We start from the raw sequence: 13,066 nt of genomic DNA, 5'->3' as shown, positions 1-13,066 counted from the left end.
TTGTAACCTTAAGCCATAAAGCTTAAGTGCACCTTAGGTTTGATTGAAAGTCAACCTTGTAATATCTTCAAGCCACAGAGCTTGAGCACAAGAAGCCATAAGCAACCATAAATAGTGAATAGCAATCAAACTTTCAACAATCTACCTTGAATCATAACAAGTTTTAAACACTCCAAGGAATAATCAAGCATGTGATGATTTTTGAAAAGCCTCCCTGAAGCAACAAATTCTAAATATGGCCTCAAACCAACTTTTAGCTTGACCCTTGAGTGTGGGTTCACCATTCAAGTCTCCCTCTGAGACTGCAACTAGGTTTGAAAATGCCAAGACACCCAAACTTTTTTGGTGGGCATCAATTGAATTTTTCAGTCTATCTGAAGTAGCAACATGTATTGAATACAACAAGTCACACCTAGCTTTGTTTGTTGAATGAAAATTTTTAAACATCACCTCAAGCCATCACAAATTGAGGTTGCCAAACCACACTCAAACTCAAGTAGTGAGATTACACAAGCAGCCAACAATTACATTATATTGCTTGATGGAATCTAGTTAATAAAATTGACCACCAAGAAATCACCATAACTTAGGTGGCCTCATCTAACATATTTATATTTCTCAAATGTATTTATATGTCATTTTACCTTTCAATGTAGCTCTTGAATCATCTTTTTCGTTGATGCAAGAGTTTTTTAATGTAGCATCATTAATATCAATTTAAATTATGGCTATAAAAACTCAAATATTTGAACATCTTATTATAATTGTTGTGATTGCTATATTCCACATGAATTTGCTTTGATATGTACATGTGGCAAAAGTGATTTTTCTACTACTCCTAGGAAGTTATGTGTGAGGTGGCATGTTGGGTTAAGTTTTGCAAATGTGTGAAGATGCCAAATTTTTATACACATTGTTTAGGTTTTGACTAGCTATGACTCAGGATTATCAAATTTTGTAATTCAAATCCATGGGAGGACTATGTTAATACTGGTTTGTTATCATTGATTATAACTTATCATTACCAGTGAGTTACAGAATGTGAAATCATGTGGGCTCATGTGAATTAAGGCTTTCTTACAAGCTAGGGATGCCATTGCACCAAAAGATCATCTGGTCAATGCTTGATACAACCACTAGACTTGTAGAATCCACATTTATTTTTGGACAAATGTATAGACACCACAATGTATATGGGAGGTCCTTTGCTTATGAAAATGCATGCATCCACTATATGTAGATGTTTTTTTAATGTAAAATTGTAAATGGATTTGCATGATAGTGGTTATTGGTTAAACATTTTTAGGTAGAAGGAAATATAGTGCATATAATAAAGGCATTGGCTAGTCATCCTGGAGCAATACAAAGTCTGATTGAAGATGATTCACTTCAACTTTTATTTCAAATGGTTGCAAAAGGGGAAAATATAAGGGTTGCGTGACCCTCATTAACAACCATGATCTCTTGTCAAATCTCATTGGAGATTCTAAACTAGATAAAAATGAATCAAGAAACAAAAATGTTGAATGAAAAGTTGGGATGATTGAAGAATTATTTTATCAAAGATTGTGGTATTCATAAGTACCAATGCTGATGGTGCTTTGGATGGGACTACTAGTTCCTGGAGACTGAATTTTCAAGGGTTCTCCCTTTATGGAAAACTTGAATCATGTTGCTACCAAATTTATTCAATTTTGTGATGCATGTTCTTGAATTTTTTGTTATTCAAATTTATTCACTATTGTTCTACAACTCAGCAGGAGTTTCTTGAACAAACAAAAAGGGCAAACAATTGGTTGAAGTTAAATGATGATGATGAAAAAATCACAATTTTTTTTACAAGTATATTCCTTACTAATGACTGGTTTGTTCATTTGACTAATTTTAATTGGGGTTGGCTTGGTATACACTACTTTTAAAAAGATTTTTAATACTGCATTTTTTCTTGATGCTGGAAAATGAATATCGTGTACTTGTGATTTTCATGTTTGTGTAGGTTGAGGTCATTAGAATTGGAAAAGATAGAGTGGCAAAATAATTTGCTTGCACAACATACTGAGAGTAAGTTTTTGGTCTTTTAAATTTTTTTTGTAACTGTTAAGCATAGTCTTGGTATTATGATATATTGTAGATGCATCTAACTGCTGTACGTAAGGCAGAGATTTACTTTTGTGACAAAACCTTCCATTATGTTTTTGTTGCCAAATTTGGAGCTCAAAAATGAGGTGAAGAGACTTTAGTCATTACTATTTGAAAGGTTGATGCAAAAATATTTACACAACCGACAAGTTGCAAATATCTCATGGATTGTGGAAATCTACTTGTTCTTAAATAGCCATGTTTTCAATAGATATTGTTTGATGAGAAGATGACTTCATTCTCTATGATTCAGAAGAAGACCCCATTTCAAAAGCATAGAGAAGAAGAGGAGGCTAAGAAAAAGGTACATATCATCGAATTTGAGATTTAGTCATGAACAAATTTTTTTTCTTGATTATATAATCTCCTTGTTAAGCTATCTTGTATGATTTGTTCTTGCTGTGCAGAGAGAAGATGAAGAAGCAGCTCTCTTGTATGAAGAGTTTGTGGAATCTTTCAAGGTAGATGATGTACCTAGTGGAAAAGCATTTTTATGGGGAGGAACTATCAATCCTGATGGTCAATCAAAGGTTGGAACTGAAGGTTTGTGTGAATATGTACTCAGGTCTTTTTTGCCCAATTGGTCTATTTCCACCTTGTTAAAAAAGGGGTTTTTCTATTTATTTCATAATAATAGGCGTGTCATCCAAAGATGGGGCTTCTAGTTTGAATAAAGGAAGTAGGTATTTGCATAGATACTAGATTATTGCTAATGCTTGGCATGCATTTCTCAAAAAACAATAGGCTCTTAAAATGAAAAAGGGTTCATTGAAGTTCGAACACATACTCCCACATGGGGCAGCTTGCTACACTTGCACTACTAATTATTCCTAACTTTTGAGCTATCTAACTAAACTTTAAGATTGAAAGAGGAGATACAATTTTCCTCTGTAATAGGCAAATTTCAAATTTGTCATCATTTTAGTCCTTTTTCCTGGGCATTGTTGCCCTTATCATGTTCAGAGCATCGATATTCTTTTTTTTTTATTATCTACATAAAAATCAGCTAGTTAATCTTGGATTTCTTAGAAGCAAACATTTCTTCCTTAGATTGGGTTTTCTTCATTGATGTTGATATTAGTCCAAGAAGTTGGTCAAGCTGGTGCAATCTACAACTATGACGACTTATTACTGTGTGATGACCAGACCTCTGTAGATCACCTTGGAATGCTATAGTTATCTGTGTTGGACATCATCTTCTATGGTACCATTTTGATTTAGTGATATAGAAATCCAAGATTTAATCTCCTTATCACTAGATATATAAATGTTATATAGATAAATCTATAGGTACAACAGGTCTCGTGGTGAACTCTAAACTAAATACGTGCTAAAGCTATTGGGCTCTATTGGTTGCACACTTGAGAAGAACTCCTATTTACTAGCCTAAGGTATTGTAAAGGGATAGAAATATGGGACCCTCCAATGGTAGTATAGGTCATTATGAGTAGGTTTTACACATCAAGCTATAACTTTTCTTATACAATAGAAGTATAATGGATTTATAAAGGATATGGTTCTACACTTTTGGAGTGTTGCCATTCTATATATATATTTGGAATATTGCTTGAAAGTTACTTTTTTGGCACAATAACTAAATCCAATATTTTTAATGGATTATAGGTGTTGGGGTCCCAGCTCTGGGCCTTCTGATCATGAAAATGTTGAGAGCATAAACTATAATGTATTAGTGTGTGTATCTTCTCCTTGATCATATTAATAGAGTCTTATTTAATGCATTCAAATAGAAATATTCCATTTATTACTCAAAGGTTTTGTTTAAGGATAGAGTTTATTGGAATCTCCAAAGTTCTGAAGCATGCTGGTTATTTTTGGAAGCTGTTGGATGAAAAATTGCAAGTTTGCATACACAATTAAAGTGCAAACAATTTCCAAGGCATGTGCCTCCCTTTGGTTTTGGAAGGATATTGCTTATAGATTATTTACAAAACATTCCTTCAATATTGTATGTTTGACATGATCATGAAACCCAATTTTTTTGTACATTTTGAAGGATATGGGGCATAGTATAGGGCCCTCTAGTTGGCTGCATATTATAATAGTCTCTACTATAATGCTTTTGTGTATGATTTGTCATCAACATGCAGTCTCCAAGGGTATTTATGAAACTAAGTTGGCTATCGAAATCTATTTCTTAGGCTTATCTATTGATGAGCTCAAGGGGCTTTCTAATGAATGGTTCATAAGGCACAACACTTGTTGTAGGTTTTGCAAATGGGATTCCAAGTAGAGTGGTTTAAACCATGGAGGAAACTCCATAGTTAAGCTTTGACATTGATGTTCTGCACAATAGTGCCAAGTCACTTGGATGTTTGAATTGATCTCTCTATTGAAGCATAATTTCTTAAGGACTTGTTTTTGAAGGGTGTAGATGACTCATACTTTTTAGTTCATTATGATGTATGTCAATGGAGGAAGTGCTAAGTTTTTATCAACTCTTTTCAGATGTTTTAGCTTTTCTCCCTAACTATGGCATGAAGTTAGATAAATTACATGTGGTTGGAGTACTGGATATTGATGTTGTTGGCACATTTACAATGAGTCAAGCAGCATTGAAGTATTTGAGGGAAGGTGGAATTGGAAAGCCTCCTTCAGAGGCTAGTGTTATTTTAAACTTAAGTGCTACAATACAGTACCTCAGCTTTCAGGTATCAAATTCATGACTCTACTGCAAAGGTTCATTTTTAATCATTATATTCTTCTTGGATTAAGATTTGAATTAACTATTTAATAAATTTAAATGTTTCAGCATAAACATGAGAGTCATTTTACTTGCATAATAATTTAAACAAGTTATCTAGAAAATTTTTGTTTTATTTACATGCAGCTGCTGATAGTCTTACAAGATCTATGGCTTTAGAGTGGGGGAAAGATTATGGAATACATGTAAATGATATTGCATCTGGTCCAATTGAAGGTATTCCTGGAATGGACATACTTTCACCCAAGGAATTCCTAGGCGATCTTCGAAAAAACCAACCTCTTTATAAAGAAGGAGAAAAATGGGATGTTGCTATGGCGATCATCTATTTTGCATCTAACACTGGTTAGTATCTCTTGAACCTATCTAATAATCAATATTGAAATCTCAGAGGTGGAAGCAATTTAAAGAAAAATATTGTTTGGAGGGTTTATTTGTTTTAAAATTTCTTTTCCATAGACTTGGAGGTATTTAAAAAAAAAAATTAACAATTTTTGAAAATTCCATGGTATAGAACTTTGGAAATAAGAATAGTATATTAGTCATACAAGAATGCTAATATTGAAGGTTCTCTCTAACAAAGGATCAGTCATACAATTGTTTATATCCCTCTTAAAAGGTGTATACCTGATCACTATAACTTTACATGGATTTCTGTATCATTCAAATTATCAACTTGAAACATTATATATTCTTGTTTTATTTATTTGCTCTTTTTTTTATTTTAACTTGTATTGCAAAATTCTTCAATTTCTAAAAATTAATGGAGACATATCTCATACCAAAGATGTGTCCATCTTCAAAACATGTCTCAGAAGGTGCAAGATGGCTCTCCCTATACCAATGCCTTTTTCCTTAGTCAGGAACTCATTAAAATCCTTCTATCCTAATCAATTTTCATTTAAATTTTGGCATGAATAAGATCTTTATATTAAAACTTAATAAGTTTACATAAACATTCAAATCAGTATTTTCATCCACGCTTAGAGTGGTAATTAATCTACTAGATGAATTCTCACAAATAAGGGGCATTGACATGTTATTATATTTCTTTGAAGTGTTCATAGTTGTAAACATTAAAGATTTGGTTTTCTTTCTTTTCTTTACAGATTTCAAGAAATTGTGCCATTGAACATATTGGGTGTAGAAGACAATGGTCTCGTTGCAAAATATGCTAAATGTATAAGTTTTGACTCAAACCCTCCACGCAGTCGAATCCTGATAAATTAACATAATTTGATACACTGGAAACAATACTCATATGGGGATTAAAGTTACAATATCCATAAAGATAGAGGTTTCACACATCACATATCCTTTTTTTATTCATTGATTACATGATCAATAAAGTTAACTAAAATCTCTACATTTCATGTTATATCCATTTGCAGCATGTGCCTCGTGCCTGTATTTTTGTGATGGGCAATAACTAGAACAATAACTGTGACTCTCATGTTTGGTAAGTAGAGTGGAAGCTTAAGTTTCTAATAGATTTTGTGCCACCTATATTTGTATATCTAACTTTTAAATGGACTGACTCTGATTTGTCTTATTTTAAAATAGGGGATCTCTTCCTATCAAGAACATTCTAGGAAGATATGTTATGTGTTATTAGCGACTATCACAATTGGGATCCGACATATACAAACATCATTAGAAATTTAGAGGCACAAGATTTGCTAGGATGTTACTAGACAATAGCTTTTATGAAAACATGAATTTCTTTTTGTGGAGAAAATCCTAGTAGTAGTCATGCATCATATGCAACCTTCAAATATTGGCAGGGACCCTAGTGGACAAAAAACTAGTGGTTGTGAGTATGTGCCATTGGAGTATCAATTTCTGATTGGGGTAAAGCTTCTTAGGAAAATGTTGTCTATAGTAAAATGAGCAACTGTAGACTCTGCAGACTAACTTCTTAGTCACATAATTTGGTGGTTGTAATTTCCTTATGTTTCTAATTATGAGATACTACTTGAATTCTTCACAATTCAATGAATATAGAAATAGTTTCTTGTATTAAAGTAATATTTGAATGATTCTTAATTCCAAATGCATATACAGTATGGTTTAGATCAAAATAATTATGATTGCATAACAATCAAGATGATATATATTTGCTATTTTTGATATACAAGAAATTACATGCAATGACTGAGGAAATTCTCAGTAGCTTGTACTGTTCGTTGTGTCTGATATACAAGTAAGAATTTGTAAATATGCAAGCCATCTCTGATGTGACTTTATATTTATGCTCTAAATATTGTGATAAGTTGTTTGATATGACAATATAAATATACTCAAAGATGATGTCATTTCTAATGGTAGACTTTATATGCCTGCACTGAATGGGTGCCAAAGGCAATATGCTCTCTTACAGAGTGATCATTGTCAAATACAAAATATAATAAGTTCTTCAAATCATCCTGAGTTGAATGATAGAACTACCTTTTTACAGCTTTCATTAGAAATGATTAGTCATGTTTTAAATGATGTGAGTTATCTCTCTTTTCAGTTGCACCCTTTCATAATAATCTCTAATCACTTCTCTTATGATCCAGATTGGTTTGTTCACAATAACAACTGGGTGGGGATGACTTGGTGAGCTGACCTAGGGGGTGGACTTGGTGAGCAAACATAAAGAGTCCACTTGGTGAGCGTATTTGAATTGTTGGCTTGGCGAGCTAACTATGGGAGTCAACCTAGCGAGCTGACATGGTGAGTTGGTGGGGCAAGTGGGGGTGACTTGGTGAGCTGACCTGGAAAGTTGGCCTAGGGGGCAAACTTAGAGAGTCGACTTGGTGATCATACTTCAATTGTTAGCTTGGTAAGTTGACTTGGGGAGGTAGCCTAGCGATCTAACATGGTGAGTGGGCTTAAAGTGGCAACTTGGTGGGGCAAGTTGGCAAGCTGACTTAGCGAGGCCACTTAGAGACATGACATGGCAAGTTGACTTGGTGAGCAAGCCTGATGAGCAAACCTAAAGACTGACCTTGATGAGGCACTTTGGTGGGGTGACTTGAGGACCAAACTGAAAGAGTCAACTTGGTGAGCATACTTGAATAGTCGACTTGGTGGGGCAAGTTGGCGAGCTAACTTAGCGATTCCACTTGGTGAGGCGAGAGGTAGGTCAACTTGGTGAGTCCACTTGGTGAGGCGAGAGGTGAGTCAACTTGGTGCGGTGACTTGGTGAGCTAACTTTGTGATCGGACTTAAAGACTAACCTTGATGAGGTGCTTTGGTGGGGTGACTTGATGAGCAAACTTAAAGAGTCAACTTTGTGAGCATACTCGAACAATTGACTTGGTGACATGACTTGGTGGGCTGGCTTGGCGAGCAACCTAGCATACGTACTTGAATAGTAGACATGGTGAGCTGACTGAAAGAGTCAACTCATTAAGGTGACTGGGTGGGAGTGACTTGGTGAGCTAACCTAGAGAGTTGACCTAGGGGATGGGGTTGGTGAGAAAACTTAGAGTCGACTTGGTGAGTGCACTTGAATTGTTAGCTTGGTGAGTAAACTTGGGGATTTGGTGGGACATGTGGGCAAGATGACTTGGTGACATGAATTAGTTGGCTGGCTTGGTGAGCCAACCTTAAAGAGTCAACTTTGTGAGTGTACTTGAACAATCGACTTGGTGACATGACTTGGTAGGCTTGGTGAGCCAACCTGGCATGTGTACTTGAATAGTAGACTTGGTGAGCTGACTTAAAGAGTCAACTCATTGAGGTGACTTGGTGGGGGTAACTTGGTGGGCTGACCTAGAGAGTTGACCTAGGGGGCAAACTTGGTGAGTGAACTTAAAGAGTTGACTTGGGGAGCATACTTGAATTGTTAGCTTGGCGAGCTAACTATGGGAGTTGGCCTAGCAAGCTGATATGGCGAGTCGACTTAAAGTGGTGACTTGGTGGTGCAAGTTGGTGAGCTGACTTATCGAGGCCACTTGGTGAGGCAACTTTGTGAAGCGACTTGGTGAGCCAACCTACTAAGTGTACTTAAAGACTGACCTTGATGAGGCACTTTGGTTGGGTGACTTGATGAGAAAACTTAAAGTGTCAACTTGGTGTACCGACCAAGTGAGTTTACATGGTGAGCGAGCTTAGAGAAGCAACTCTACGGGGAAACTTCATAAGCACACTGAGTCAGCCCACTTGCTAGGGCAAGGTGGTAAAACCACTGGGTGAGTCAACTTCATGAGCTGACTTAATGAGTCAACTCGTTGAGGTGACTGGGTGAGGGTGACTTGGTGAGCTGACCTGGAGAGTTGGCCTAGGGGGCAGACTTGGTGAGTGAACTTAGAGAGTTGACTTGGTGAGCATACTTCAATTTTTAGCTTGGTAAACTAACTTGGGGAGTCAGCCTGGCGATCTAACATGGTGAGTGGGCTTAAAGTGGCAACTTGGTGTGGCACGTTGGTGAGCTGACTTAGCGAGGCCACTTAGAGATGTGACATGGCGAGTTGACTTGGTAAGCAAGCTCAATGAGTGGACCTAAAGACTGACCTTGATGAGGCACTTTGGTGGGGTGACTTGATGAACGAACTCAAAGAGTCAACTTGGTGAGCATACTTGCACTAGTGCATTTGGGTTCATTTTTTGACCTTCATTGATCAAATTTTTGACTAAATTTGACCAACCCATTGGTCAAAATTTTGACCAACTCACTGGTACATGATTTTTCTCAATCATATAACTAATTATATATTTTTCATATTAGTTACTATTAGTGTTTTTCAGGCATTCTATAAACCAGTTCACATGCCTTGCGTGTGATATGACATTTTGCATGCATCCTGCACTCTCTCTCATCTAACTAATGATGGATTACATAGAGTGATCTAAAACCATGATGCTAAAAAACACACAATCAAATCCAAAATGAACTTGCACTACAAATGGATTGTGGAAATCTAATATTGGTAAAATTGCATGCATGTCTACCAGGACAATCACAACTTAAACATATATTTGTCCTGGTAGACATGCATGCAAAATTAACAATATCAAATTTCCACAATCCATTTGTAATCCAAGTTCATTTTGGATTTGATTGTGTTTGATTTTTAGCATCATGGTTTTAGATCACTCTTCATAATCCATCATCAGCCAAATGAGAGTGCAGGATGCATGCAAAATGTCATATCATATGCAAGGCATGTGACTATTTTATAGAATGCCTAAAAAAAATTTTACACCTACCTGTTGATAGAAATTTCTACCTTCATTGGTCAAAATTTCTACCTTCATTAGTCAAAATTTTTTACCTTCATTGATCAAAATTTCTACCTTCATTGGTCAAAATTTTTGACCTTCATTTGTTGAAATTTCTACCTTTATTGGTCAAAATTTTTGACCTTCGTTGGTCAAAATTTCTACCTTTATTGGTCAAAATTTCTACCTTTATTGGTCAATTTTTTTTTCCTTCATTGGTCAAAATTTCTACCTTTATTGGTCAAAATTTTCTACCTTCATTGGTTGAAATTTTGACCAATTCCTGGCAGAACTTGCACCATGGCTATGGAGGTTTTTGACCAACATATTGGTCAAAAATTTGACCAACCTTCTGACTGGAAAAATTTTGACCAATGGGTTGGTCGAATTTGGTCGAAGTTTGGTCAAAATTTGGGTTGAAATTTTGACCAATAATGGTTGAAAAATGGTCTCAAATGTACTAGTGCAATGGGTCAGCTGATCACACCTCATCAAACTAGGAAATGAAGAGGTATGTGGGAATGATATCCAAGTGCTATATCATACATCAGTTCCAAAAGAAGACAGTACTGAAAAGACTACATTATCATGAATAGAGATGCAAAATGTTGAAAATTCAAGATAAATCTTTAAGTTTTTCATGTTGTTGCCAAGTATGAAAAATTTCCTGTATGTGCAAAGTAGAATGTTAGTTGATGCTAAGTTGCTAGATTATCTAATGGATGCCAAACTTGTAGAAGTTTCCAAGTGATGGAAACACCTAATGGATGTCGATTGATTCTTAATATGGTTAATTCTAAGCTTATAGTTGTGTAAGCACTTAACATTAAATGCAAGGTTTTTGAAGGGTATATGATCATTTTTTTCTCATTATTCATCATTTCAAATTTGAGCAAGATCAAGTAGAGTAGAAGGGAATTCAAAAACCCATTCAAAGTGTTTGCAGAGATTCTAATAGTGATTTCATGATAGCTCGATAGATTTCACAAGGTATTTATCACAAATCGAGCTATGTGGTTTACTTTTTTATATAAACTCTACTTTGAAAAAATGGTGTCTAGCTCAAAAAATGTTGAAAGGAAGGAGGTTTTGAATGTTTATATTGTTAGTAATGAAGTTAAGAAACCCATATTTAAAGCCATTCCTAACATCACCTACAAAAAAGATCCTTATGGCACATTGTCAATGATCTTGCCAAAGATAATTATGGTACAATATGTAAGGAAGTGCTACAATTGCAAGATAGGAAGTATAGAAGATATGGAAATAAGAGATGCATATAACAGATTGTGTGAAAATGGTGTTTTGAAGGAGGAATTCAAAATTATTGAGAAAAAGGGTTTAACACAAGCCCTATATTTTCCTAATGTGTTTAAGATTGATTGAATAAGAATTGTGTTGAGCCAAATTCATGATGGTTCTTTATGGCTGGAAAGAGGATCGATCAAAATCACCAAAAGAATAATTCATGGGGTTACTAGTTATCCAACCCTTGATCAGCCAAAGACACTCAAAAGTGATTCCAAGGAAATAATTGAGAAGAATACTAGAGCAAAATGGAATAAGAGAGGCATGACAATAGACACTATCACTGATCCATTGTTGAACTTCTCTATAAGGGTAATCTCTCACAAATTATATCAATCCTACAAATTGAATAGTGTGCCCTACATAGTTGTGGATGTTGGTTACAAGATTCTAAAGAAAGATCATACATATGATCTAACAGAGCTACAATTACAAAAACTAATGGAGAATCTTGGAGCTATTAGGAAAACCAAGAGTACAGAGTGTAAATTTGGTTCAATACTAGTTTGCATATAGAATACATTTCCTTCTTTTGGTACTATAGGGTAGAAAACAAATAGATGAATTGCAATGCATATTAATGAGTACATTGAACAGCTAGGAGAAAATTTTGAATCTATAATGACAACTTATTTTGAAGATTTCAAGAAATCAATGAAGGAAAGAATGAGGATACTAGTTTCTTTGGTTGGACAACACTATAATGACATATATTTTCTTGTTGATGTTGATTACACTTTTGTGCAAGCTACCATACCAAGAGTAAGATGGCTAAAGCCACTTGGTTATGAAATTGATGTTGATGAAGCCTCAACATCCATCACTGCACTACTAGCAGAGGAAATAGATAAAAGTGAAAAGATATTTGGCAACTATGAGATGGTAAAATCAAAGATTGCCATGGAGCTGAAAACTACCTCCACAATCAAGAAGAAAGATAAGCTATTTAAGAAGCCAAAATAAAAGTTTGCAAAAGGTGTAGAAGAGGATGAAGAGGATTATGAGGAAGAAGAACACAAGCACAAGAACCTTTAGCTCTAACTCAAGGCATGGGAGAAGACAAGGAAGAAGAGTAAACTAAAGGTGCCCAGGGAGAAGAAGCCCAAGGAAGCACCTAGTACTGTCAAGCCAAAGAAGAGGAAGGCTAAGGCATAGCCAGTAGCAAAGGCAAACAAAATTTTAAAATGTAGCCCAACAAAGCTAACTGCGCCTACCACCAAATCTAGCACACATGCAACCACTCAAAAGGAAAAAGAAAATACCAATCAGGCTAAGAAAGGTGGCCAAGAGTAGAAAAGACAAAGGAGAAAATATGTGACATAGCTAGATTTTGATGAAGAAAGGATATAATTAGATGAGAATAATCAATTTAAAGTGGCAAGTCACAATCCTCTATTTGATCTTGAAAACTTATGTGAAAATGTGAAAAACAATGCAAATTTATCTAGTTTGAAACATATTGATTTTGATAAACTTGGAAAGGAAGAGAAAAAAAAAGTGGAAGAGGCTTTATATGCTATGATGTCAAAGTTCAAGAACACTCCACTAGAATTTTCCAACTCAATACCAAAAGGTTTATATGATATTATTGAGAAAAAATGGCATTATTGTCTGAATTTGGAAAAAGAAATTAGGGAAACAACATTAGCCCAAGTGACACTAGAGCTAACAAAGGGATAGATTTCT

Source organism: Cupressus sempervirens, chromosome 6, assembly GCF_028749045.1.
Source record: "Cupressus sempervirens isolate cs-2001-9-10 chromosome 6, ASM2874904v1, whole genome shotgun sequence".
In the NCBI taxonomy this organism is placed as follows: Eukaryota; Viridiplantae; Streptophyta; class Pinopsida; order Cupressales; family Cupressaceae; genus Cupressus; species Cupressus sempervirens.
Note: the sequence above shows the minus strand (reverse complement) of the source record.